This window comes from Alligator mississippiensis, chromosome 5 (assembly GCF_030867095.1).
Source record: "Alligator mississippiensis isolate rAllMis1 chromosome 5, rAllMis1, whole genome shotgun sequence".
Lineage (NCBI taxonomy): Eukaryota > Metazoa > Chordata > Crocodylia > Alligatoridae > Alligator > Alligator mississippiensis.
The window spans coordinates 38,013,092-38,029,768 of record NC_081828.1 but is presented as its reverse complement, the minus strand read 5'-3'; positions in this window follow the sequence as shown (position 1 = coordinate 38,029,768).

The following is a 16,677-nucleotide window of genomic DNA, read 5'->3' as shown; positions in this document are numbered from 1 at the left end:
GTTTTCTACAAATAGAAGTCTGGACCAGTTACCACAAGAGTGTTATTTAAAACATCCTGGGTGCATCTACACAAGACGCTTATTGTGGAGTTGCCTATTAGCTCTGCAGTAAAGCATCACTGTGTACATGAGCAGTGCTATTAAGCCAGAGTAAACTAATTAACTCTGCTGTAGGATAGTACTGCCCAACACAAGTACTATTCTACAGTGGAGTTATTTACTCCATCACAATGCACATGTAGACGATGACTGGGGCTGGCTTGACTGGAGCTGGCTGGGGCACGAAGGTGCTACAGTGCAGGGCTGCCTGCCAGCTAACCCTGCCCTGGAACCCCCTTGTGCCCCAGCCAGCCCCTCTGCAGCACTCTGATCCAGGCAGAAGCAACCCTGGGCTGGCAGGCTGACCACCCCCCGCAAGGTTCCCTGCCAGCCAGGGCTGCGCCGCCCCAGCTCAACATGCTGCAGTCCTGGGCACAGATGTAAATGCTGTGCCATGTGTTGAGGCTGGAACCCGCAGTGTCCCCCAGGGTGGTCAGTGGTTGAACTTTTGACCTACTGCTGGAGTTGACAAACTTAGAGAGAGTACTGCCCCACAACTGCTGAGGTGGCGGGAAGAATGGTGCAATACCTGCATGAGGTAATGCAAGAGGTGATTGGTGTAGAGTGTGAGATGACTGACAGGTGTCAGTCTATATAAAGTGATTGCACCTGAGGGAGGAACGAATGATTGATTGAGTGTACTTCTAGTGTGGATGTCCGGGGATGCTGACCCGAAAGGGGTCACCACACCTATTGAGTGAGTGATAGATCATCGTGTGTTTGTTGAATGGATGCAGACCCAGGGCGATCAATCCCCTCTGTGCAGGTGAGGGCCTGGGAGGCCAATATCCTCACAGGAGTAGATATTGTAGACAGTGCAATAGCAACAAATTTTGGCACCCAGGGCAAAGCTTGCAGTGGCAGCCCACCCTCACCCTGTGAACAGATCTGGGGGGGCACACCCCCCACCCCATGCTTGCCTGCGAGTGCACTCAGTGGTGCGAGCTGCCCTCTGACTTTCCCTGTGCTCCCCCAAATGAGGCACTCGTGGCTCCATCCTGTGCCCCACCCTGGCTGGGTAGCGCCTGTTGGTGCCTCTTCACTTTGTTGCCCAGGGTGGCCACCCCACTCGCCCTGCTCTTGCTACTACGCTGATTGTGGAGATAGTGACAGTAGATTGGTATGAGTGGTGCAGCTGTCAGCTGTGAGCATACTGATTGCTGATCACTTCAGATTGGACATAAGGAAAAACTTCTTTACAATTCAAGTGCTTACCCTGACAATCTTCAGAAAGCATCTTGACGCCCACCTTGCTGGGGTCATCTGACCCCAGCAGTCTTTCCTGCCCAAGTGCAGGGGGGCTGGGCCCAATGATCTTGTAAGGTCCCCTCCAGCCCCTAACATCTGTGAATCTATGAGAGTTGAGTGACAGCCAGGGATTGATCTCTAGCAGTCTCTAGGGAACTCTCTCTTTCTCTCTCTCTCTCTATATATATATATTGGACATAGCACTGTTGTTTTGTTGTTGTTGATTATTGTTGTAGATCTTGTTAATTAATTAATTAATTAATTACTTCCCATATTGGGCTTTGCATGTGTTTTATTTATTAATTAATGAGCGTGGCGTTAGGTGGGTCCAGGCCACAGACCAATGCCTAGCGAAAGCAGCCTGCCTACTTCCTTATAGAGGCAATTAGAGTGGTAATTAACAACTCCTGTTTGTGTAATTAGTTTGTCCTCAACACAGGGAGCAAGAAACTCCAGTGCAACCTGGGCCAGAGTTTATTGCACTGAATGAATTTCATGTGTAAACACACCCCTGGTATTCAATTGTACTTCCACGTGCCGATTTTTATTTTCTTCATATTATTACAATATTATTGTTTTGTGCACTTCCACCAGCTGAGCATGCTTAACTTGTGCTCATACTTTGAGTTTTCATCAGGAGTAAGAGTAAAAGGCAGATTAGTAAAAGCTTTATTCATTCTAACTCTATTTTCTAGATAAATTCATTTTAGCTAAGATTTTTAACACCAAGAATACAAATCTGCAATGCAAGGACATAAGATCATGACAAGAATCTTGCAGTTATTAAAGTAAACTAGCACTGGAAACCAGCAAATTAATTTTAGTATCAAATTTAAAGGAAGTCAAAACATTTGAAAGTGAAGCAATGCATACCATGTAAATTACTATTGCCCCTGTGGTAAAACACGCTGATGGTCTTGTCTCTCTTCCTTTTATTCCCCCGGCAAAGGACCTGCATTGTAAGAGATTATGTTTGGATTAAAGACTTTCTCTAAAGGCATGCAAAGGCATTTGATACATTTATGAGTGGGATTATATGACGTGGTGGTCCATGACAGCAGCAAACTAAGTTTAGTAACTGAGAAAAAGCCTTCCATCCTAATCCATATTCCTCAGATGTTCAGACAATGGCTGTTCACATTTTAAGATTAGAGAAGCCAAGTGTTATTACAGTGGCCTTTCTGCTATCTTTCTTTAATTAATTCTTTACATAAGGGCTATAAACAAGATTGCAGAACCTGGAATCATAATTTGTAATCTGATTTTTTCAAAATGTGCTGGATTTGATCATTATAGACCAGCAAATTTAACTTTTATCATGAGGGAAATTAATTGAAACAACTGGTAAGGAAAGAGTGGTTAAGAAAGAAACTTCATAGAAGTTAAATAATACTGCAATGACGGGAAACTGTCCCCCTTCTCCCTCCCTTTGAACATACCCATAATAAAGCAGGCTTAAAATATTCCACATCAGGGTCTATTAAGGGAACTAAATAGTTATCACCTTAGAGATAAAATGTCATAATGGAAAGTAGCTAAAAGACCGAAAACAAAGATTAGGATTAAATAGTCACTACATAACAAAAAGTTAATTTTGGAGTATTTCAAATTTCATTACAATTGGTATATAATATGCTCATTAATGTCCCAGAAAATGGGGTGAGAATTGAGGCAGAAAACTTGCCAGAGGAAACAAAATTAATATGTTTTGTTAAAATAAGAAAAGATTACAGGGAACTTCAGAGGAGCCCAATAAAGCACAGCGAACAGTGTGAAATCCAGGGTTGATACTGTGCTTAGTATATCAGTATGTTAGGAATTCATGTGTCAAATGTAAAAGGGCATTTCAAGCTTTGAGCAAAGTAAACCACTAACTGATATGGGTGATAGGAAGAAATGGCAGTAAACTGTGAAAGAGTACAAAGTCCTCCTATACCATCAATGGAGTTTGTAGAATTACAACTTCCTTCACTACCCCTTTTGCTAATCATCATTATATTCATGTTTATTGAATGCTCATCTGGTCCCTATTACATTAAAAATGACAAATGGTCATCCAATTTATGGAATCATTCTGTTGGTTTATGGCAAGACATGCTTCATCTGGAGCTTGGGCCTTAATGAAATCATGAGTCATTGACCCTTCATTAACTACTGATCTTGCATTTTAGCAACATAATCTTACAGGAAATTTACAGAATTCTTTCTTCTGGAGCCATTCACCGCTCCCTTTCCTCCAGCAAATTTCACACTGAATCTTGAGTAACAACTGCAAGATTTGGCCTTCAAGGGCATTGCAAAATATATTAATTGCAATACTGTATTTAAAATTGCATAATACAAGTGTAGTGCTCTCTTATTTAGTGTCTTATCAGTAGGAAGACGATGCTCTAACAGCACACAGAGTTCTCAGCTGCCCTAAAAATGTTCTGATCTTTTATATTTTAAATTTTTGTCAGCCAAGCACTTTTTCCTGGAAAATCTGAGGAAGCTCAAATTTTCCTGTTCTAAACCAGGTTGCCAAGCCAACCTAAACTAGCTTGGATTTTGGCTGAACCCCAAATAGAATTCTGTCTATAGTGCCTTTGCAAGCCAAAATAGTCTGCTTATAGCTGTCATAAGTCTAGGTCATGTTGTATATAGATCAAGGTATGTGTATAATGGCAGGAAGCAGACTTTTCTCTATGGCTTAAAAAATAATGACTAATGCCAATTTCTCAATTATTGGGGATATGAAGATTTCCTTGCTACATCTGATTTTTATTTCCTTGAATGATAACTGTGATAACTGTGTACAGTATATCCCACTCAGGAACTAGTATGTTTAAAGTGGTTTAATTATTTTCTTTTTCAAAAGTAACAGTCAACTTTGTGTTTGTTTTCTAGGAAATGCTGACGCTAAATAAGACATTAATATTTTGGATCACAGCAACTGCCCCTAAATAAGCAAACTCAGCTAGATTCCCAGCATAATTATTTTTGGGTTCACTCTTGTAGGCGTTGCTAAAGGAATAAAGCAGGAGCTGGCAAATTTAGTACATGTTAGATATGGGAGGATACTGTTTCAGAGTGCCCTTTTGTGTTCAGTTGCCATGAATATTCAAGAGAATAATTCCAATATTAATTTATCACCTAAAACAATGAATTTTAAAGGAAAGTTGCAGTATATTTGTGCAGTGAAAGTTTTCCTGAGGAGTGTGGATTGTGTTACACCCCAGGCTCGTAAATTCTTCACAAAGGATCTGAACAATCAAATGTAATCTATTGAAAACAATAGATCAGACTCATGTCCATGAACACACTGGGATTTTCTTAAATATGTTCCTTACGAGGAATGAACACAGGACATTTTCTTGTTCTAGTTTGTGAGCACCCCTTTGCTAGTAAATGATATTAGAAATGTATGTATATTGCACTTAATAGACACCGAGGCTATGTCATATGCTTCTCTCTACTGACTGGAAGGGAAAAATTCTCAGTAACGTATTGCTGGGGAAAACACTCATTGTTACAGACTCACTAATAGTGGAATAGTCAATTAAAATCCACTGTTCTGGTCAACATTTTTTTCCAGTAAATTCATACACTTGAATATTTGTGGACAGTGAATACAACAGTGCATACTCAGCATGGGCTAAATTAACTTGTTTGGAATTTTCTCAGCATTTTTTTGTAATATGTTGATCTACATAATATTACACAACATTTACTGCTTTCTTTTTCCAATTAGCTTCCACTACAGCCATGAACTCCCCCAAAATTATCCTAGGATGTTTGCACATTTGGGGGCATTTTTGTGATCCAGAGTGCTTTCCCATCTATGCTAAAAGCACAGAGTGATTTAAAAATATTTAAATTTAAACACCTTTACTATGTTAGACAACCATGTATTGGCACTCTTACAGTAGAGATAGGCCCTATTTTCAGGAGATGCTGCAATCATACTTCTAACACTACAAGGATAGTGCATTCGTCTGAGTTATGCAATGAGAGCTGGATGTTTTTTCTCTCTTTCTTATTCCTAGAAAAAATACCCATTGATGTGGGAATTGATAAAAGCCCTGGAAGTTCAGCAATGTAACTTATCTTCCTGGTTTGTTTGCTTAAATTGATATTTAGGGGGGCAGTGTTTACACAAGACACTTTATACTGCACATTAGACTAATCTAATGCACAGTAAAGTGTCACTGTCTACACAAGTGCAGCAATTAATGTGCCATAGATTAGTCTAATCAGTGGTTGTCAACCAAGGGTACGTGTGCCCCTAGGGGTACTTTAAAAAGGTCAAAGTGGGTATGCAGAACAAATGGGAAAAATTAGAGGTACACCAATACAGATCAGCACCGATATAAGAAAATTGACTATATTGGCATTTGGGTTTTTTTGGCTGATGTGGCCAATAAATGATGCATGTGCATGCGCAGGCACAGTGCAGCCTGCAGGCAGCCAGGAGTGCAGCCCAGCGGCGTGGAAAGCAGCCAGGTGAGGCTGGTAAGTCTATTGTGAGGGAAGGGGCATCAGGGGGAAGATTGAGGCCCCAGTGGTTGGGAAAGGAGAGGGGCTGAAGCAGGGACAGGGGCTGCCCAGCCAGGGCAGGGTGCAGGACTGTAGTGTGCATGGGGCAGGGTGGCTCCCACGACTACATGCACCCCTGGGAAGGTATGGGAGGTGTGCGCCCCCGGATCTGCACATGAGGCAAGGGCGGGCTGCTGCTGCAGGCTGGGGTCAGGGCAGTGCCAGGCCATTCCCGGTGCGGGGTGTTGGGCCAGGCTGCCCTCGGGACAGGTGGTGGTGCTGGGAGGGGGGAGTTGGGTGGGCCATGGTGAATTCTGGAGTGGCTGCAGCCCCTCCCGTAGCCCCTCATCCCAGTGCCACTGTTGCCTGCCCTGAGCGCAGCCCAGTCCAGCCCCACACTGGGAAAAGCCCAGTGCAGCCTGCCCTCACCCTGCACAGGATCCAGGGCCACATGCCCTCCATGCCCTCCCAGGGTGCATGCAGCTGTTGGAGCTGCCCCCCACTCCCTGTGCCTGCCCTGGACAAGCTGCTTGTGGCTTCATCCCATGTTCTGCCCTGGCTGTGCAGCACCTGCCCCTGCCCCAACTCCAGCCCCATTCCCTCCCTCATCATGGGGGCCTCGATCTTCCCCTCCACCTCTTCCCTCCCCCAACAGACTTACCAGCCAGACGCTGTATATATTAATAATGCATTTAATGTTAATTAATTAGCCTGCCTTATATCTCATAATTGGTAACATTAAAAACAAGAAAAAATATAAAGGGGTACATGAGCTGAAACGTTGAGACCAAAGGGGTACAACACTTGCTAAAAAAGGTTGAAAACCCCTATGTACCATTTTCTAGTACCTGTAGATATAGTACTAGAAATTGATCCAATAAACTAATGCGCTGAAGCACATGTGTAGACACTGACCAGGAGCAAATTACTCCTGGTCTGCTACGTCTCAGTTATGTAGTGATTGGGATATGTCCCGATCATCACATGGCTGGGAGAGCTGTCCCAGCTGCCAGGCAGCTGCCTCCCAGTCACATGGAGATCTGGAGAAAATTTTCTGCAGAGAAAATTCAGACACATTAATTACATGTGTAGATGCTCCCAGGTACATGAGAAGTGTTGAGGCACAAAATATTCATGAACCTACAGTATCCACAAGCTCTTTGTGAGAAATGTGAATGTTGCAGGTTCAACCCTGTTGCCTTCTGCTTAACCTTTGGTCCCAAGAGACAGAGGTTCCCATCTCTGAAAGTGCTGCTTTTGAGGACAAAACATCAGTTATAAACAACAAAACAGTTCATTTTTTATGCCTGGCCAAATCATTTGCCAGGTCTCCAGGCCCCTCTGTGTTCAGAGGCACCTGAGTTCAGCTGGAATGGCTTGGCTTAGTAAGTACATATATCCCCTAGCCTACATCAGGAAGGAATCAGAATCAAAGGACAGGGTCCGAGTGGAGGATGAAATACTTTAGTTCCACATCCTCATTCCTCCATTCACAATACAAACCTCCTATTGCTTCTGCAGATGACTTGTGAAAAGATGACTGTCCTTCCTGCATCTGAAGAAGGAATTCATATTGCTGGCTGAGAAACTGCTCACATACACAGGGCTCTACTCTGCCAGCTAAAGCTTTTTTTCTCTGTACCTGTGCCCATTGCATTGTGAGCTGTGCCAATGTGTGTCCCCTCACAGTCAGCAGCTTATGGCCCATCTATGTTCAACAGGATTCTCAGGTACCTCTGGGGTATAAGATGAAAGATTTCTGCTTCCTCCTCCCTGGTTTGTCACTTTGCATTCACTCACTTCTGTCTCTTTCCTGCATTCTCTTTATGTCTTTTCTATTTGTGTCTAAGCTTGAGCAGCCCTGGAATAAACTTAACTTAAGGATATTGCAATCTTGACAGGCTAGCAACAGTGTGAGCAGCTTGTATCCCAGCATGGAGGAGAGGACCAGTGGGAGAAGCCCAGAGTGTACCAGCCAGATGGTGTCCTAAAACCATGCAGCTAGCCATAGGTTTGTAGTGTGTACAGATTTGTGTGTAACAGCAGGTAGCAGGGAAGGAGGGAGGGAGGTGTGATGTACTATGGGTTTTTTGTGATATTTTTGCGTTAACCATGTTAATATTGTATGACTCAATTTACCTCCTTAGCCTGTGCACAGAGAACGAAGGGTTAAGTGCCAAGGCTGGCTACATGCAGAAGGAGACCAGATGGGCCTTCAGTACCAGGGGGACTTTTATACATGCTCCGATGCATTTGGCTTAGAATGTGTTGAAGCAGACTTGATTAACCAAGTCTGCCGGAGCGCTCTAATCAGAACGCTCTGGAGCGTCTCATGTATTCAGCATCCCTGAGTTTCAAAGTGGCGGTGGAGGCACCCCCACTGCCTTTTTAAAATGTGGGATGCGGAATACACAAGATGCCATGGGCATTTTAATTAGAGCAGCTCCCAAGAGCTGCTCTAATTAAGACGTCCCCCACCCCTGAGCATGTGTATAGATGTCCATGGAGCCTTGAATGGCTTTGTTGATATATCAACAAAGGTGAGAGCCCAACACCCAAGAGATGTCTAGAAGAGATAACCATGACAATGGGAGAGCAGGCTGGAAAACAGCAGCTTGACAGAAGAGTCTGGGGACTGAGAAAAGTGAAGGAACTTTGGGGAGTTGGAGACACTGGAAGTGAGCAACTGAGTACCTTTGGGGGTACCCAGGGCTGTGGGGGCTGGATTGGGGACAGAAGAATTGCTTAACCCTTTGGAGGGGATGGAGAACCTCTGATGGGCTGGCCTTTGCCTCAATAAGTTCCTTTACTATGGAGACTCTCTGCAGTGCTGCTTGGAACTGTGGGCTGCTCTGGCTCCCCCCAAGAGGAGGTGAAGTCCCTCTCCCAGGAACAGACCTGGAAACTTGTAGCTTGTGTTAGGGCCATGGAAAACCAGGGAGGGTGAGGGGCTGAACACCCAGAGTTTCAGTGTACGAAGGAGCTCAGTTTGCCCCCTTGTTCTAGAAACCCAGCCTAGGCTGGCTTCAAAGGATACTCTTAGAGACCAGACAAGGCCCCAGCAGTCCCAGGCAAGCACCCCCTGGAGGGTACTCCATGATGGGAAGTAAGAGAAAACTGAAGTCTTTAACTTTCCTTTCTCCCTCCTGACCTATTTTCTCCATGATGTAGGTCAGGAGAGACTTTGTTAGTTGACCCATACCTGTTTGTGCCCTGTCTGCCAGAACTAATTCAGCTGCATTCCCTTTTCCTCTCTGTCTTTTCTATAGTTGTCACTCTTTGACCCATTCACTTAAATAACAGGAATGATCCCAACAATAATAGAAACTGAGCCAAAATCAGTTTCTTAACCTTTTGCCCAGGATAGGATCTTTATGCCAACAAGAGAATATGAGAGAGAGACGTAGAAATTTCCCATGTGCATCATCATTCAACTTTTGATACTTCAATTGTTTTATAATTATTATGACTATTTTTCTCACTTCCTCCTCTCACTAGGGTAATTCCATTGCTTCAGAAAGATCCATCTCAAACATCTACTGTGTGTGCTTAGCAAATGTTCAGAAAGTTTGTTCTGATCTGATTGCCAGGTTGCCTGGATTTCTTTTTAAAAACAAAAAACAAAACCATGAACCACAATTAATTATATAATGTTACATAACAGGGAAAATTCTACTAGCATTTTTAGACCTTCAAACCTATTACCTCATAATTATTATGTTGAGGCCCCTATTAGCAAATCTTTATTTAAGTTTAGGTCCTTAACTCATTAGAGCTACTCACATGTTTAATACCATATTTCCTTGCATGCAACATGCCCCTGAATTTAATAGACTCTTTGTTTTTGAAGAGCAGACTGAAAGAAAAAAAAGATTTTTCCAGAGTTATGACAATGCAGAGCAAGGACAAAGTCTAATTTTCAGATGACTTGGCCTCCCTTCTCCACTTAGCTAAAGCTCAAACTCTAGCTGCTGCTGAATACTAATCTCCTGTGGGCAGATCTATGATCTTGAAAAGAGCTAAAGAGTCTCAAAGGCCATGAAATAACCTAAGAAAGGTTCCCTTGATTAGTAGAACATCTTGACCATTAGAAAGGAGATGTGGACAATGAGTCATTAAATCAATTGATGCTTTTTTTTTTAGTTTCATGAATAATAATGCAACAGCAGTTGCACTATGGAGCAGGAGTCAAAGCAGGGTGGTTCTATCCTGGGCAGAAAATTAGCTTCCCTGATTAATACAGGCACCCCAGTTTTGGAGAGCATTTTGGGGGGGGGGGGGGGGGGGGAAGATACATGTATGTGAGAAAATATGGTATGTACATCCATATATAAATTCTAAGCCTGTACCTGGGTGGTCTCAAAATAATGCCTGGATGTGTTTTGTTTAAATTATGAAGAGGGTTTTTATTGCTCTCTCCTCTCCTCTCCCCTCCCATCATGTTTTGCAGTTTTGGTATCTTATACTAGGGCTGTCCAACTTCGGTGTGGCCAGCACTAAGCAGTCCATATGCTGTGGGGGCATCATACGTGGGACTCTTTCCCCCAATCCATGGGCTGTACCAACAGCACCCCGCTGTGCAGACAGGACCAGCAGTGACCCCTTAGCCCCACCATGCAGGCAGCACCAGTAGCACATGGTCCTCCCTCATGGACTCTCCCCCACCATGCAGTAGTGCAAGAGACAGCTGAAGGGGTCCTCCAGTCGGCCAGCCCTGTCTTACAAAAACATTGTTCAAGATTCTGTCTAATCATGTGGAGCACTTTTAATAAGATGTGCATGAGAAAGTATGAGTAAAGAGACTCAAGGACATGCAGCAGCTCTACTACAATGTTAAGATTTGGGACAGGTAGTTTAATCAATTTTAATTATACTACTGCTGAATTAATCAAACTTGCTGAAATCAGGGATCAGGATTTGATAGTGAAATATGAGTAACATGCTGGAAAAATAATATAGCAAAACTTAAAATGTCCAGTCAGCTGTTATATGTGTAGAGGAAAAAAAGCACTCTGTTTAAGAAAATTGGGGATATAATTAGGGGAGTCATCAGTCTTGGACCTTGTCCTAAGGAAGAATTGGTTGTGAATGTTAAATTGATAGGAAGCTTGAGAGGAAATGATCAGGATGTGATAAAATGTCTGACTCTAAGAGGCCAGTTGTGAGGTTAACAGAACAAGGATACTAGATTTCAAAGGGCAGATTTTAACCAACACAGAAAAATAGTTAATAAAATCCTGTATGCAGATAGATTTAAAGGTAAAAGACTCCAGGAGGCCTGGCAGTTCCTAAAGGGTATAGTATTGGAGGCTCAACAAGAAGTTATTGCTATAAAATAGAAAGCTAAATAAAGAACTGCAGGAGACCAATGTGGCTACATAACAAACATCATAGCTCCCTCAGGGCACTTATACAAGTGATCGGAAGCACTTCTAATTGCATTGTAACTTTTGTGCTTTACACTAAGTGCTTAAAGTTACAGCACAATCGAAATTAACAGACACTTGGCATTTGATGGTGGGGGCTCAGAGCCTCCATGCACTGGCTGAGGCCAGGAGTCAGGGGGGCACTGTCACATGCCTCACAGTGTGTTCTTCCTCAGGTTCCCTAGGCTGCAGCAGAGAGTGTTGAGGGCAGGGGTATGCGCTGCCCAGCCAGGGCAGGGTGCAGGACAGAACTGCGGCTTGTCTGCAGGGCACGGGGGAGCAGAGTGGCTCCTGCCATTGTGCGCACCCCTAGGGGAGGCACCGGAGGGGTGGGGGGTGCAAATGCCCCTCGGATCTGTGTGTGGGGTGAGGTTGGGCTGCTGCTGTGGCTGGGGGGTGGTGCTAGGCTCTTCCCAGGGTGGGGGATTGGGCTGGGGCTGTGCTCAGGGCAGGGGGCAGTGGTGCTCGACTGGGTGGCTATGTGGGGACTATAGCCCCCCCCATAGTTCCCCTCCCAGTGCTGCTGCTGCTGCCTGCCCTGAGTGTAGCCCTGGCCCAATCCCCCTACCAGGAAGAGTCCAGAACTTCCCCTAGCTCCAGCCAACAGTGGAAACCCACCCTTGTCCTGCACACAGATCCAGGAGGCACATACCCCCTTGTGCCTCCCCTGGGGGTGCGCACAGCGGTGGGAACTGCCCCCCCCATGATTTCCAGATGACCACTCATGGCTCTGTCTCATGCCTGCCCCACCTGGACTTGGCAGCACCTATGTCTACCCCAGCCCCACTCCCTCCCTCACTGTGGGGACCTCAATCTGCCCCACCATGTCCCTTCCCTCCCTTCCGCCCCTTTTCCCCAACAGACTTATGAGCTGGACCTGCTCTTCATGCTGCTGGGCTGGCTGCACGCACGCTGTGGCTGCGCGCACAGGATTTATCGGCAACATTATTGGCCACCTCAGTCAAAAAAAGTCGATTGTCTATAATGTCAATTTTCCATTTATCAGTGCTGATACAGTATGGACCAATGTATTGGTACACCTTCACTCTTGTTAGACAGCCAGAGTTGTGGGAATTACTCTCCTCATCAGGTCACAGGCTAAGCAGATTGTCAATAGTGTTGGCGACTACAAACTCATCCTGGGGTTTCAGCATTTCATAGCTGAGCCACAGATACCACTTGAGGCAGATTCTCATGTTGTATGGCAACCCAGGGTTCCCCAGGATGCCATCAAAACAGATATCACCTCTCCTGTTGTCAGAATGCCCTGAGGGACTATGTCCAGCAGCAGGAATGTGGCATAGTGGCTGGGGCTCCTCTGAGACAACGGGAAAAGCTGATGCCCAGCTAACTCCCAGCTCCCCATAACATACCAAGCCATGCCACGGGGACGCTTACCTGGAGCAACAGGAACAGAGGTCCCACAGTGGGGACCTCTGGCTGGGGGCAGTAGGGGAATGCTTTCAATAGTGCCATGACTAGGAGGTGCTGGGGAGCAAGGAGGCCCCAAGACAGGAGATGTGGCATGTGGGAGGTACTGATCTATGGTCCAAGAATGCTGAAAGCCACCCAACATTGGCTAGCCTGGGGTGTGGTAAAGGGGAGTGGGCTGCCCAAGACTCAGTGCCAGGGCTGTTGGGAACAATGGCGTCCTTCCTGGCTCCATCCACTGCCTCCAGCTGCTGGTGTTTGGCCAGAGGCACAGGACACCAAAGTGGTTTTAGGCTAGTCCTGAAGGAGCACAGAAGTGCTTACAACATGGGGGAGAGCCCAGCTCACTGGTCCACTGGGCCAGGCTGTGACTGGAACAGCTTCTTCCACCATAGCCAACCAACACTCAGAAGGGGACACTGGCCCATGGGGCCTGGGGCTGAGGGCCAGAGGGTCCCATTAGGAAGAGCCAGGAGTCCACAATGCATGCTCTGGCAATGTGTCCTGGCCTGCAACAACCTCCCCCATCTGCCCATTAGCTGCCTCCAAGCCCATAGTTCACATGGCCCGGGATCACCCATCTGTCCAGCTCCTCCACCAAGAAGTCACTAGTCTTTACTCCCAAGATCAGGGTGTAGTGTGCCAGGTTAGAAGCCCCTGTACTCTGTGCCTCCCCTCCAGGGTTATTTTTTTCCTTAGTTCTGACCCTGTGCCAAACTCCCTCTGCCACCCACCTCATTGCGCCTGACCACCTTCCAGGCTCTGAGTGCCTCCCTGGGGGCACCTCACATCTGACCAACCCCCTTCCTGGAGCACACCTGCTAGCCTGGGGGTAAAACTGCCACCACCCAGGGATGGGCTTGATTCTGGCTCTGCGCCCCCTGGGAAACACTTTATTCACTTCAAGAACTTGGGGTGCTTCCCTCAGTCAGAAGCACAAGTAGTGGTTTCCCTTAGCCAGCTGAACCAAGGAGACCCCAAGGCATAATCTAGACCCACTCCCAATAAGTCTCTCATGCTAGGTACAAAGGAGAACTTTATTGGTTACAAGGGGTAGGGTTGGAATAGGGTACAGGGTAAAGCAATAGCAATAGCATAGAACAAACTGGCATGGCTGGGTAGCCTTTGATCATGCATTTGAGTTACTGCAAGCTATATATCTAGATAGATCTCAGGTAGCTTACTCACAAGTGTCATCCAGAGGCAGGTGGAGATTCCCTCTGGAGGCAGGCAGTTCATTGATCATGAGTTTTGAAAGAGAGAGCAAGTTTCAGATGGTCAAGCTCTTCTTTCTCTCTGAGTCTTCCTCATGGCTGCTGCTCCTCCTCCTGGGCAGTCCTTAACTTATGTAGCCCTTATGACCTCATTTACCTGGTCCAATGGAGGTCAGCACCTGTTGGCTGTCAACCAACCAATTTGAAATGCATTACTAGTTGCTGGGCAGACTGGCAGTCCCTAGTTCCCCAGGTAGCCCAAGCCCCTCACCCAGGTATGTGATGCCAGTCAGGTAGGCAGAGGGAGCAGGTTTCCCCCGTCCCTTAGGAATGTATCCAGCTCAGGTTACCTAAAGGGATAGGGTAAGGTGTGTGCCCTCTGCAGGGCCTATTTTAACCAAATTGTCAGAGAGCAGAGTTTTTAGGGAGAAACAGAGATGGCCTTCTGCCACACCCCCAACCCCAACTTCCTCCAGCTTTCCCTCTCCCTGACCTAAGCATCCCTTCCATTGTCTCCAATCCCCTCCCCCCACACACACCCCTTCCTAAGGTTTGCTTGTATTAATACAAGGTTTCCTTGTATTAATTAGGAAGGGGGAACATATTCTGCCATGGGCAATGTTCAGCAGGTTTTCTTTATTAATAAAAAATAGTTGCAACTTCAACATTATAAACTGAGGCTCATCTCTTCTACATGCCACATTCCTGCAAACCCTCTTCTGTGCTTCTGGGGCTGGAGACCCATGGCCCAGGGCCAATGCAATGGTACTCAGAGCCCACCAGCCCTATTCCTTGAGCCCCTGATCCATGAGGGTGAGGACCAGCAGACAAGGATTCACAGATATGGTCATCCTGCCATTGTGAGCTGCTGGAGCCCCCAACACTGCCAGAGGGCTCACCCTCTGCCCCATCCCTGCACCTCATGTGCTTGCAGTGACATGCCTAGTCAGCATGCTATACATTCTTGGCCCAGGATTCATGGAATACCTTCCCTCTGGTCTCACAGATATGGAAGACAAGCACAATGATGATGAGCAGAGATCCAAGTTTTCCATTCGCCATTGAAAAACATGGATTTTTCTCATTTTAAAGGAGAAAAGTGTGGGAAACAGTGGATTTCCCCTTGCAGGCTGACAGAGTTCCAGCCTTCAAGAAGACAGAGGAGTGGGAGGAGGGCGATTAGGCAGGGGGCACTACGTGTCTGTGCACACGCACACATGCACACACGCATGTGGCAGCCAGGCAGCATTAGAGCAGCTCCCACAGCTCCCTGCAGGTAAGTCTGGGAGCAGTGGGGATTGACAGCCCCATAGTGAGGGAGGGAGAGAGGGACTTGGGCAGGTCTGGGGCTGGGGCACTGTCCAGCAGGGACAGCGTGTGGAGCCTGGGACTTGGGGTCCAGGGCTGGAGTGAGAATGTGTGGCAGCTCATCCAGGAGCCAGTGGGGAGGCTAGCTCCCTGCCACTGTATGCCCTTCTGGGGGGCCATAGGAGGTATGTGCTCCACAGATTTGTGCACAGGTGGAGCAGGCTGGCCGCTACAGACTTAGGGCTCCCTGCGTGGTGTCCTCTTCCTGGAGACTTCCACAGCCCAGCAGGAGGGACCCAGCATGGCAAGGCAGAGTGGGGCAGGGAAGCTCAGCGTTGCTGCCAATAGCACAATGGTGCCATGGCGAGGCACCCCCTGCCTGCCCAGCAGCAGCGGGGGTGGATGCACATAATTGTGCTCCTGCTGCTGCCAGGTGGGCAGGGAGCACCTCGCTATGGTGGCACGGAATTCCCAGCGGTGGCACTGAGCTTCCCCACCCCACTCTGTCCTCCCACTCCAAGTCTTGCCCACAGGGCCATGGAGGCCCCGGGGGAGGCCAGCAGGGCGGGAAGCCCCGAGCCCAGTCACCAGCATGCATCCTTTCCCACCCCTCCCATGGGTTCTGCTCCAGCCGTACCACCCGTGGGGGAGGAGGAGCCGGGCTCCATGCTCTGTTCCAGCCATGGTAGCCACTGCCTCCCACAAGCAGCAACTGGGGCTCAGGCACTGCTGGTGGGGGGAAAAGGGCTGCAGACTCAGGTCCCTGGCCTCATAGCCCTGGCAGCTGGGGGCCCCCTCCAGCAGGGCTGTGGGGCTGTGGCTTGGGAATAAGGGGCAAAGGCATGGTGTTACCAAATTTGCCCATTACTTTGGGGTGTGCTCATTTATTAGGGATAGTTTCTAGGGTCTTGGTGATTCTGTCAATGTGCTGCTTGTGTTATTATACGGAGCTGTATTTTTCTCTTCTGCAAGCCCTCACCCCCAGTGGAGCTATCTTGCAGGACTCAATCTCAATGGGACTGGGTTCCTCCAGTCACCAAATCAGTCATACACACAAACACACACAAATTAATGTGACATGCCTGACCTGGCTGGGCTGATTAGCATGGACAGGATGACACCCTCATATGCCAAGAATCAGTTCATAAGAGCAACAATAAAATGCAGTCAGACACAAGCACACAGGTAAACAGAATCCCTCTGAATCTGGCTGGGTGTCCAGCTGACACCCTCATGGGCCAGCATTCAGTTCACAAGGGCACATCTGAGTCAAACTGGGTCAATCAGCCTGTACAAGCTGATCCCCTTATGTGTTTCAAACTCAGCACGTCCCAATCTTTGGCCTCTTGATGAGCAGACCCCACAATAATTTAGGCTTCACAGGGATCTTTAGCATAGGTAAAAGAAGCGTTGCTGCAGAGCACGGGAGGAAAAAG